The sequence below is a fragment of the Passer montanus genome, unplaced genomic scaffold, assembly GCF_014805655.1.
Source record: "Passer montanus isolate IOZ18808 unplaced genomic scaffold, ASM1480565v1 scaffold19, whole genome shotgun sequence".
In the NCBI taxonomy this organism is placed as follows: domain Eukaryota; kingdom Metazoa; phylum Chordata; class Aves; order Passeriformes; family Passeridae; genus Passer; species Passer montanus.
In genome coordinates, this window is record NW_024366480.1 from 4,999,505 (window position 1) to 5,011,459 (window position 11,955).

Consider the following 11,955-nt stretch of genomic DNA (forward strand, 5'->3'; position numbering starts at 1 on the left):
CCAACCTGGACCAGGCTCTGGAGCACGTGGCTTGAAGCCCATCATGCTGCAGCCATCATCAATGCCCCAAAGTAGGGGCATTTGTGAAGCACAGGACAGGCTGATTGTTTGGCCAATCTGCTCATTATGCTCCGCTGATTAAGGGTCTGGAAATACTAAATTACATATGGATTTTTTGCTACTAATGGTACAGCAAGTATTCAAGATGAAAATACACTGTTTTCACCAGCAATTGGAGTCAAACTCTCCATAAAACATTCCACTTACTGCTTGTGAAACTGTGGATCAGAGTTACCTATGTCAGTGTTCTTGCAACTTAATTCAAAGTTGAATAGGTGTCAGAAAAAACCCAAGCAAACAAGCATCATGAGCTTAGATGAATGCAATAGGAATACACAGCAGGTGCAGCCAGAGAGAGTTCATCCCCAGCTGGCAGGCCTGTACTGCTTCTGGGACTGTGGGAGGGGTGTTAGTGCCACTGTGGCACCAGGGAGGCTTTGCTAGCCTGTCACTGGTACACTGGGCATTCAGATGGCTTAGAAGTGCTCAGCACCTTTAGAGACACTGTAAGGACAGATTGAAATGTACTTTTTCAGACCATGATGAGTAATCTGTGCACAGAGAGGAATATGTGCCATGCAGTGCCCCAGCCTGTGGGAATTTCTTACTGACATTTGCTCTAAACTAATAAGTATTTTTCGTTTCTTTCTTCCCCCAGCAGATAATTTTCCATTTAAAATAGTGTTGAACCAGTGGGATGCTGTTATTCTGCCCCTGCTGTTACCTGCACACAGCCTGGTGTGAAGTGGCAGGGTCTGCCTTAACATGCCATTGTAGCACTTGCTGAGTGCATTTCCCCATCTGAAAAGGATTATTCTGACACCATTGCTGTGCTGCTGGAGCCTGGCTCTACACCAGTGAAGCTATTGTGTCAGCAGAGGGTTGTAAGGGTCCCTGTGTCTGCACTTCCAGAGAAGCTGTAAAATATCAGGTTTTAATTCCAGGTGGCAACAAAATCTGAAATTAACAATGATGAACAATTTCGTGCTAAATAGTAAATCAATTATATTTTTAACTGGAGTACATAACTTTGAAGAATAAAGCTTATATCAATTTTACTTCATTGGAATGAAATAGAAATAGCAAGTTTCTTGCCAAATACCAAACTGGTGTAATATATTCACTTAAACTGTCCAAAAGGGTTAGTTTCTAAAAATGTGTGACACACCTGTAGTGGCTAAATTTTCATAAGAATGTAGAAAAATGCTTGTAAGTACATATCCATGGGCATCTTTATTGCCAGCTAGAGGTGCTTTTAATCCAGTTTCCCTCTGGTCTTCACCTGGCATTGTCACCCTGTGGAAATGCTGTGGTTCAGAAAAACATCTTTGCCCAGCTTTGGCAGAGAGAGCTTTGGCTGACTCTTTGGCAAAGGACTTTTTCCTCCTCTGAAGATTTGAGGTGTTCCAATGGCACTGTAGAGGAAAGAAGATGGATGAAAGAACCAAACCTTTTGGAATTGTGTCTCTGAAGGGAGAGCACTAAAGCCAGCTTGAAACACCAACACACCTCATGGGCTTGGGTGTATTTTTTGTAGATTCTAAGTAGGCATTTACTGACACCATGTTCAACACTGTGACTGCTGTGGCAGTCATTAGTACTACAAATAACAGTATCAAGCCTAATACTCAGTGTTTTTCAGTGGGACCAAACTCAGTGGAAAATGGATAATTAAACTATTTAGGAAGAATGTGCCCAGCCGATACCAGACTGGATTATGGTACCTGCATCTTGGTATTTTTCTAAAAAGTACTGTGGTTAGTGCTGTAAAGTAGTGGTTTAAAATTCTTTTAGTACATTTCCTAATGGAAAACATATTAATGCAGTAATTAGGTAAAATAACTTTACATTATTTTAAAAAAACCCACTTCTAATTCTTAAAATCAGGTTTAGAGTTATTAAATATTTCAGCTGGCCTTAATAAAAGGTATTACTTAAGACAGGGATTCTCTTTTGTTTCTGTGAAAAAACCTGTTGTAATTAAAAAATACATTTTTCATTCAAGCACTTCAAACTTCAGAGCTTCAAAACTTGGAGCTAAAATGAGCAGGTTACATGCCATCCCCATTTCAGTTAATGATCTCTTGCCACTTGTTCTGTCAGACTTGGACTGCTCTCAAAATGCTATAATTTTCCTGTTGTTCTGCTTTGCTGGATGACAATTCAGGCTCCTAATTCAGGCCTTTGCATCTCTCATTCGCTCTCACACAGCTGACCCCAAGAAATGCAATAGTCAAATGAGAATAATAACACAAAATCCATTTTTGTTTAAAATAACTATGTGGATACATTGTTCCTCTTGAACTATTTTCTAATTAAAATTAAAAAAACCCAAAACCAAACAACAAAAAATCCAAAAATCAAACCCACAAAAACTCTCTCCACAAAAAACCCCAAAACCCACAAACAAAATAATAACAACCAAAAAACAACAAAGCAAAACCAACAAACCCACAACAAGTGGTCCTCCACAACAATGAAATTCAACTTTCAGAAGATAGTTGTGAATTTCACAACACCCTCTGGAAGTGGATCAGCTGCTTTACAGAACTATTTTTTTAATGTAATTACTAACACCTTGTCTTATCTTAAGCTAATACTGGCAAAGGACAATATCTAAAAGCAATACATTCTGAAGCAGCCAACCTTTTTGCATAACATGGCAAGGGAACCAGGATGTGAAACATTTCCTGGAAAAGAGCAAACAGAAGGCAGCTTAACCAAAGTGTGAAATTCATCTCTAAACAGCAAAAATGGTGATGTCTGCATGTAAGCTGGCTGGCTCAGCTCTCAGCACAGAAAACCTGAGCAGCAGTTTGTCAGTGCTGTGTGAGCAGGGGTGGCCAGTGCTGTTTCAAACACCACAAGGCAGCTGAGATCTGCTGGGAGAATCACAGAATTGTTTAGGTTGGAAAAGATCTTTAAGATCATCAAGGGCAGGATGATAGGTAAGACATGGGGCCAGTGGGAAGCCCATATCCATCTGGATCCTACCTGGATCATGAAATGCTTTGCTTGTCTGCCTGAATCCCCTCTGGCTGAGGAGCTGAACTCTGCTCCTTAGATCCCCATGGACTGTAGTGGGCCACAGATAGGGTTACACGTCTTCATCTCTAACTGAATCCCAAGGGCTTCATTTCCACATTGTGATGTCTCCAACCTCCTCAAGCTGCAGTTCTTAACTGGAACTCTCTGCAAATCACTCTTTTGCTAAGCTGCTATTTTTTTGTTTGTTTGTTTGCTTTTTGTTTTGTTTTATTTGTTTTTGGTTTGTTTGTTTGTTTTTTTCCCCTGTTGCTTTTAACCTTTCTTGAAGCTGTTTAAATTTGTGGGGGTTTTCCCTATCTTTATGGTGAATCACACACAGAACATGAAACAAAGGTGCTGCCAAGTGTGAACCCAGCCAAGCACTGAGTGCACTGGGATTGTATCAGTGATCCAGCTGTGGTCAGACACAGCAGCTTCAGGCTCATGGCTTGGTCTCAGCCATCAGGTGTGCACTTGGCACCCACCCAGCTGCTGGTCTCCTCTGGGGCCCGCTGACTTGGGCTGCTCTGCTTGCACAAGTGTAGCACAATGCAGCCATAACACACAGCAGGGACAGAGTGAAGCTGAATGAATACCTGGGCACTGAAAGGATGTCATGGGCAGACCTAATGGACAAAGAGGTGATACCCTCCAGCAGTGTTTTGGTCCACAGAACAGCTCCTTCTGAAAAGAGCTGCTGGGTGAATCAAAAATTCAGAGAATGTTCTGAGCCTGAATGAGCCCATGCCTCCTCAAAAGCCGCTGGGATACTCCTCAGGGTAGATCTTCCTGAGAGACCTCTTTGCTTTTTTAAATATCCTAGCTTTTACACATATGTTCTAGTTGGTGTACTGGCATGGTATACCATACAATGTATTTATTTATTTTGCCAGCAAACAAGGGCTGGAATATTCCCTTTTTGCAGGTTTGTAAATGAGGGAGAGAGCTAAACTTCCAAATTTCCAAATATGTTCAGGTTTGCAAATCCATCCAATCTCAATTAAATTTAAGGCCAAATATTCAATGACACTTAAATGTTACTCTGAGACATTGTCCTGGTTCAGGGCAACTTTGGGAGGTAACCCCCAAAGGGGCTCCTTCAGAAAAGCGGATTCCATTGGCCCCTCCCCTCAACCGGTTCAGGAGAAAATACCTCCTTGGAGAAAAGTGGAAAAAAAACCCTGTTTATTAAAAAATGGAACCCAAACAATATTAAACAATAAAACCTCTTGCTGCTCCAAAAGAGATGACAAGCTCAGAACAGTCCCTCCCAGTCTCTGGCCGGTCCCTCCGGGCTGGAAATGCCGCGGCCCAGGCCCGGCCCGGCGGAGCTGCCGGGGCTCTGCTGGTGCTCAGTCCAGGGCAGGTTTGAACAGGTCCGAGAAAAAGGAAAAACACAGTCCAGGGAGCTTCTTTGCCTCAAGCTGGCTAAAACTAACTAAAAGCAAAGGAGAGCTCTGTCCTGCTGGCTGTCCATCCGCAGACAACACAGTCCAGGAGGAGGAACGTGGAGGAGTGAGTGCAGGGTCTGAAAACAAACTGCGCGCTTCTTCCCTCCCCCCTTCACTCTCTGGAACAAGTCGAAAAGGTGCAAAACTTATTATTCAGCATAAACAGAACAAGACGACTGGGGATAAAAGCATCATATAATCAACCCAGGACAGACACAAAACATGCCAGACAGAGAACCATGAAATTCATAATTTAATAGAATTTCTCAAATAAATAAGAATGCATTTAGTTATTTACTATCATCATCAGGTGCTTCCACAAGACTGAGGTAGTGTCTTACAACAGGAGAAAAACTAACATTTCTAAAAGAAGATTATCTTCGTTTTCCTTTCCTGAATCAACGGACTTCCCACTGCAGTTTATTTGACTACGGAGTTAAAAAGTGTAACAATTTTAGACTGAGGCAAATGAATCTGTTTAAGTCAAGCAGCCCTTCAACTGTCACCATTTTCAGACACCATTTACAGACTGTCACATCACAGCAAGCTGAGATCAGTGCTACCTCACGTTAATTCACAGATGAATCAACTCTTTAAGATACAAATTAATGGAACTGATCTTAAGAGAGCAGGAAAAAATCTCAGCTGGAAAGGCAAACCTGCATCATAGGTAAAGGGTTTGGTCATTCGATGGAGAGGCAGCCCTTGCCAGCATTTCTGCTCCATCTGTAAGTGAAACCTTCTGGCAAACTGAGCTCAACCAGGCAGGAGCAGCCTCGGGCCCTGCTCTGCTTCTGAGAGGAAAACGCAGCCGCGTTGTCGTCATTCAGAGAAGGAGTGGAAGGAAGAAATAAGTAATCTGCTGAGGTGGGAATGGGAATGAAGATATATTTTGAAACTGATGTAAATCCTGTTTGGTGACGTGCTGGTGAGTCACCAGGGTGGGTGGAAGTGATTTTGCATAATAACAGTATCATCTGCTTTCTGCAAGAGCAAACACAGGCTCTGTGCAGCAGCCAGTGAGTCATATGCTGTGTACCAACCTAAAAGGGGGGAAACCTCAAAATATTTACAGTTGCATTTCACATCTCAGTGCTAAAAGGTATTGGGAGTGGGCACGGGTGGTGCACAGTGTTTCTGGTTTCCCCTGGACTGACCACATCCAACCCAGGAGTCAGAACTTTGGAGGAATCTTAGGAAGATGCTGCTCTAGGCTCCACAGTGTTTCAACAGAATAAAAGAGGACAGACACGGACAGGAGGACAGGAATTTCAGAATTAGCATTTATAAAGAGTGGGGCTGAATTCAGAATAATTGTACTGTGGTAAATTTTCAGTGACACTTTCAAATAAGCTCAGTAGAAGCAGTGGAGCTCAAAGGAAGACACATGTACAAAAGGTTGTGCTGAAACTTAGAAATATTCACAAGTACTTATTGAATGGAGATGTTTTTCTCCTTTTTTTGAACATTTTATTTTTTAGATTACAAAATATGGTTTAAAATTCAGCATGATTGCTCTTAATTGGACTCTTACACACTTATAACACAAATGTAATTAATTCCAGCCAGTTTCCATCTCCTTTTTCCTGTCCTCCTGGCACTGTGGGGAACAGAAAAAAAGCCTAGGAAAAGAAGACAGCAAAATACTGTATTTGCAAGGTTTATGGTTGACTGAGTAGACCCTGTATATGTAGAATTAGAAATTCCTCAACTTACAGAGCTTTCCTCATATAGAACACAACTAATGGAGTGTCTGACTACTTCCTTTTAAATTGCATTTAGGTTTTCCTGCACTGTTGCACTAGGCTGATAGAGCATCTAGTCTCTTTCAAAACAAATGAATTACCTGTAAACAATTAAAATGTGGCAGTACATGCTTACATGCTTAATTTTGTAATACCCACAGAGAGAAAAATGCATCCAAAGGAAAGACTCAAAGATATTTTAATTAAGACTTGGGTATTAGAGCCATAAAATTTCAGGCTCGCTCTGCCAGGAACAACTGAAGTGCTAAATGTTTACCCAGTATGATACTTAGTTATATAAAATACTGGTTTCATAACTAGGTTTTATGATTTACCTTCTTAATTAGGAACAAAGTGTAGTCTTGGAACAGAGCACAAGGTAAACAGATTTTATGTGGAGGAGCTCTGCAGAGACTTGGATAAATGAGAATAAATCCATCACTGCTCTGTGCTTCAGCTCTGTTAGCAGTCTGAGTTTTCCAGGGACGTCACAGTTAGTGCCCATGTCAGCTTCTGCAAGGCAGCAGTGACTGATTTGCAGCCTTTTAGGGACAAACTCAATGGCTCTTTCTGCTGGGGAGCACCACCGAGGTACTTTGAGCTTCTCTGCGCATTATCCTTTCTTACTTACACTTAATATCCTTGCTGGATATTACACTTGATGTCCTTTATTCAGGCACCTTAATCAATAGATATTTAAACACTCTCAAATGAGGCCTGATGCACAGCTGACAATCGTTTTTTCCCAGAAAATAATTTTATTTCACTACCTACCTGTTTATCTGAACAAGCCTGGGACGCCCAAAGGGACTGGAGGAAGACCTCAGACCTTCTTTAAGAAAGAGACCTCATCTGGGCTATCACAGCCTAGCAATACTTTGTAGGATGTGTTTCCATTGGTGGTTTTTGCACCCTCTAAATAGTCTGGTGAAGGGAAGGACTGTTTAGAACAACCAGCAGCTTCTCTGTTATGACCTTTTTCCTACCTCCTTTCCTTTGATCCCTTTGAACTATTTGAACTCACAGGAAAGTAGGTGATATTTTACATGAGGACAAACACAGCTAGCCATTAGCAAGCACGCTATCCCCCAAGCATCCCACTTTCCTGACAACCCAGGCTCCACCATCAGCCAGTCTCTGCTTCTGTGCAGTGGTTGCAATCTGCTTTCTATCCTTGACTGCAAATGGGGTAACTGCATTCCAAGAGCAGCAAAGGGCACTGCTGCTCAAGTCACAAATGCAGCAAATATCCTCATGGACTTTGGAATGTTTGAACTTCCAGTGTGTCAGATGAGGCAAACCTAAGGTTTTGTCTTTCCACATACTGATTTTGGAGATTTCTGTTCACGAAGCTCACAGAAAAGGCATGATGCACCCTGTACAGACATGCACATCTGCCCCAATTTTCAGTCGTAAGGTATCAGTGAGATGCCATGCAGTGAGGACACTTTGATGCCTGCTATGTATTGGTTTTTCACTACTTGCTGGGAAAATGAGTATGATCCTAAAGTGAGTACTGATCCTAAACTTCCCACTTATGCAAAGCTTATGGTTTGTTCCCTGGGAAGCATTCACTATTCACAAGGGAAGGAGACTGGACCATGGCAAGTTCAGGTCAGCATTGAAGTCCAGCTGTGGTTCAAAGGCTGAGAAAGCTGAAAAGGAATGACCACAAAATTTCTTTGGTGATACTCCATCACAGGAAACTTCTGTGCTGCCAGACTACAGTTATTCACAACTGAGAATCTAGTAAATTATTATTTTGAGACTAAATTGAAAGTTTCAGATGGGGGAATTCACAGCCTTGCTCTCTGACTCTGTGAAATTGGAATTTGAAGTTCTGTTTCAAATGAATCATTTTCAAATGTGAAATAGATGCAGTGGAAGAGTGAGTTAATTTACTTCTCTCTTTTTATGAGCTGTTTGGAGATATCTTACCAAACCTTCACATGTAGCTAATATTGAGTATCACCCACACATGTCCAGGAAGCTGTGAATACTAAACTGAAAACTTTCCTTGTTTGAATGGCTATATCAGATAAATGAAGGCTATTATTTCCTTGTTGAAAGAAATGCATAATTAATGCAATTTGGAAATTATATGGTATAAATTAAAAAACTTTTAAAGACAGTTATTTGAGAAATCAAGGCAAGCAAATGATAGTTTTCAAGTGTTCACAGCAGTAAAGAGGAATGCTTAATCATTTAGTCATACAAACAGTGTGAAAGCTGCAGAGGCAATCTTGCTTCCAGGCATATTGCAAGCTTGGAGTGATGATGTCAAAGGGGTATAACACAGCTAAATATTTCTATTTCTCCTCACATACACAGAATACATTACTAGAAAGAAAAAGTTTTAAATTCAAATTCTTCTCCCCCTCTAACAATGTCTTGAACCACAGGGATCCTGGGTAGGTCAGTAAACTGATCTCCTGTCTACTTACTGGGGTGAAGAAAACAGATTTGTGAGAAAAGCTGGGGTCTGAAACCAGATTTAATACCATCTAATGAAACAAGCAGAGATGCCACACAAAAAAAATGAAGAGAGGCAGGACATTTCCTAAACCTCCTGTTGCTTCTTCTGCACCTAACACTGAAATAGTTATTGGGATGCAAAAAATTAACTGACCCAGTACCACCAAAGGGAAAATTAATAATGGGTCCTACAACAATTACACATAGATTTTATGAGTAAGAGTTTCTTTTTACTATTTTAAACCTATTTTAGAGGTAAATGTAAATGTAAATTTCCTGAAATCCCCCTCCCTTTTTCATTCCTGCCCACCCTGTCCTTTTACTTCCTACTCCCATTATTTCAAGTAGCATATTTTGAAACCAGGGCAAACATCATTGACAGTATGAGGAGGAAAAGCATCACTGCAGTGTGCACCAGGCAGCACAAAACCAGAGCAGCTAAAACACAGTCCAAGCTCCACTAATAGGATCTGTGGGAGACCACCCTTTTTTAGCAATTAATGAAGAGAGGTCAGATTTTAATGCCTTAATCATCTCCCAGCGTGAGGGTAGCAGCATGACAAATTTAACTTGATCCTAAAAATTGCATTTTAAATCCCTTTCCTGCTAGGCTACACCACCTCAGGTGATGAAGTAAAGGAAGAAAAACAAATTGTAACATTTTTCCCCTCAAGTGCTCTGCGCATTTTAATTCTTCACTTGCACATTGCCATCAACCTCTTCCTGCTCTGAATCAATTGCTCTCCACCCAGCTTCACAGGCTGAGTAGTTCCCATATGATTACTCTTGTGGAGGAGATGGAATCAAGCCAAGGATTCAACTGATCCTGGGGATTTTCTGTTTCTGGAGGTAGATTTCCTTGTCTGGCCACTTTCTTTCCCAATACAATTCTCAGTACAAAACTAACATTATCAAATTCATACCCTTGTACTGTTCCCTTGCTGTATGAAAGGTACATCACTGTTTCATGCCAGCCAACATGCACTTCCCTGCCATAGGCTGTGGTATTTCATAGCTACAGCACACGCCCTCTGCACAATGGCTGTGTTCCTCTGTGCCTCAGAGTTTGCTCTTTAGCTCAGGAGGGGATCAGAATGGTGCAGATCCATCAACATTGTGCCCTGCACACTTGGCAGTGAGGAGTAATTTCCAATAATTCAGAATTAATTATGATAAAAGAGTACCCACAATTGTATATGGCACTTTTAATAAAACAATGTAAATGTCTTTTTTTCTCCTAGTCTCTTAAATTTATTTTTAACACACCAAAGAATGAAACTTCCTTTAGCTATGGAAAAAAAATTCCAGCTTCAAAAAATTGGTTCTCAATTCCTCTAGGAGCTGATGAAAATAAAACAAAATAATTTACTTACTAGAGCTAACAAACATTTTATTTTAGTCATACAAGAAAATCTTATTTGAAAGCATGTTTTTAAATTCAAAATCAAAATGACACTAGAAGTTTAAACATGAAATCTGTAATGATTACTTTATTATTTTTCTGCAGCAATTTTCTCAATGTTCCAGCAAAAGTGGAAATTTGAAAGGCGATGTGAAATACTAGTGCAAGGAAAATGAACATGGTTCAATATAATGCTTTAAGACCCCACTTCACATTTATGGTCTAATTCCTCTCTAGTGGTGGTGGTAATAACAACAAAGAAAGAGAAGCCTTTTGTTGCTCTCTTGCCGTTGGTTTTTCAAGGATTTGAAAACTGTTAGGAAAAATAAGTGTCAGAAGACAAAGTTCCTGCAAATAGAGCTAGAACTGAAATCAAAGTGATATGAGAGCACACAAGTCAGCAGGGAGCAGCCTGCCAGAGCCCCTTAAACTTTTAAGTTAAAATGAAACAAAATACAAAGGCTCCCTCAAGGTTCTCCTCCAGTGTGTTCTTCATTTAGAGCTCTCGGCCTAGGAAGTTTTGCACAATTGCAGTGTGAGCCACTGATGTGTTGGTCATGTTTTCATTTCAAGACTCAGGGATGTCTGGCAGTTTTTCCTGTGCCATGCCCTATGCTCACCGTGGGCACACACAACTCCTGGGAAGGGGGATGTGTGTCAGGCTTCTTTATTGCCTTCAGACACCATTATATCCCATTGCCCTGGGGACTATTTGCTGGGGAGCAGTTCGATTGAAGTACAATCTCTTTTGAAACTCTCTTTTTATAAAAGTAAAGTATTTTTAATCTACCAAAACATTACCACAGCAATGAAAAAGTAGCTCAGACCACTGCCCCAGTCACCCTGGGACCTTGGTAGAATGGGGATCAGAGCTGCTGGCAGCACCCACGTGGGTAAGGGATCTCAGCAGACCTCAGTCAGAAAGTAACACTGCTGGGAGTCAGTATTTGGCTGGAAGCTGCTTAGAAACACCTCAGTGGTCATTTGTTTAGGGAAGCACAATGGGTGATTTGGCCACTTGTTGAACAGTATCTGACCTGGATCCCTTCAGAACAAGAGCACGGGACCTACTGCCTGGGGTGCAAAGCTAAGGCCTATGGGATCCTGGTAAAAATCTTGAGCCAGCCTTAGGGACCAGAGCTTTTACTCCAGAGACTTTGTGTTCCTACTTGCGGCTCCCATAATGCTGGACATCTTGATTTTGGATTTCAGAGGATGAATCCTTTATAGCCAACAGACATGCTGGGTAATGGCATGAAGTGCAGAACATCTGCATTGCTGTGTAAGTTCTTATAGAGGAAAGAGTCATTCCTGCTGCTCTACTGAAAAATTACTCCAGGAGAGAAACATTTATCTGGGATAAAGTCTCCCCCTCAGGATATGATCCACAGTGTCTAGTGTTCATGGGGTTGGTTCCAAACCTGCAGGGACCTTATGAAGCAGCTTTTGCAATGCAAACTGCAACCAACATCAATACGACTCAGTACAGAATCTCTGTCTGTCACTTAGATTACCCAAGCATCACTTTAAATTATAATCTGTTTTGCAGGAGTCTCATGTTTTTAGTTGTTTCCCAAAGTGAGTATTCAAGAAGAAAGAGTGGAAGTATTTCTGGAGTTGAGCACTCAGTATTGCACGTTCAGTTCCCAATTATACAGCAGTAAACTGCAGCACTGAAGCGGGAGCAAGGCTCTGTCGGCTGAAACAGGGAAGGGACAGAGGGTTTAGTGAAACAGAGTACAAGACCCAGTCAGGGCACAAGAGCTTGGTACAGGCCGGGAGGCTGCTGTGCATG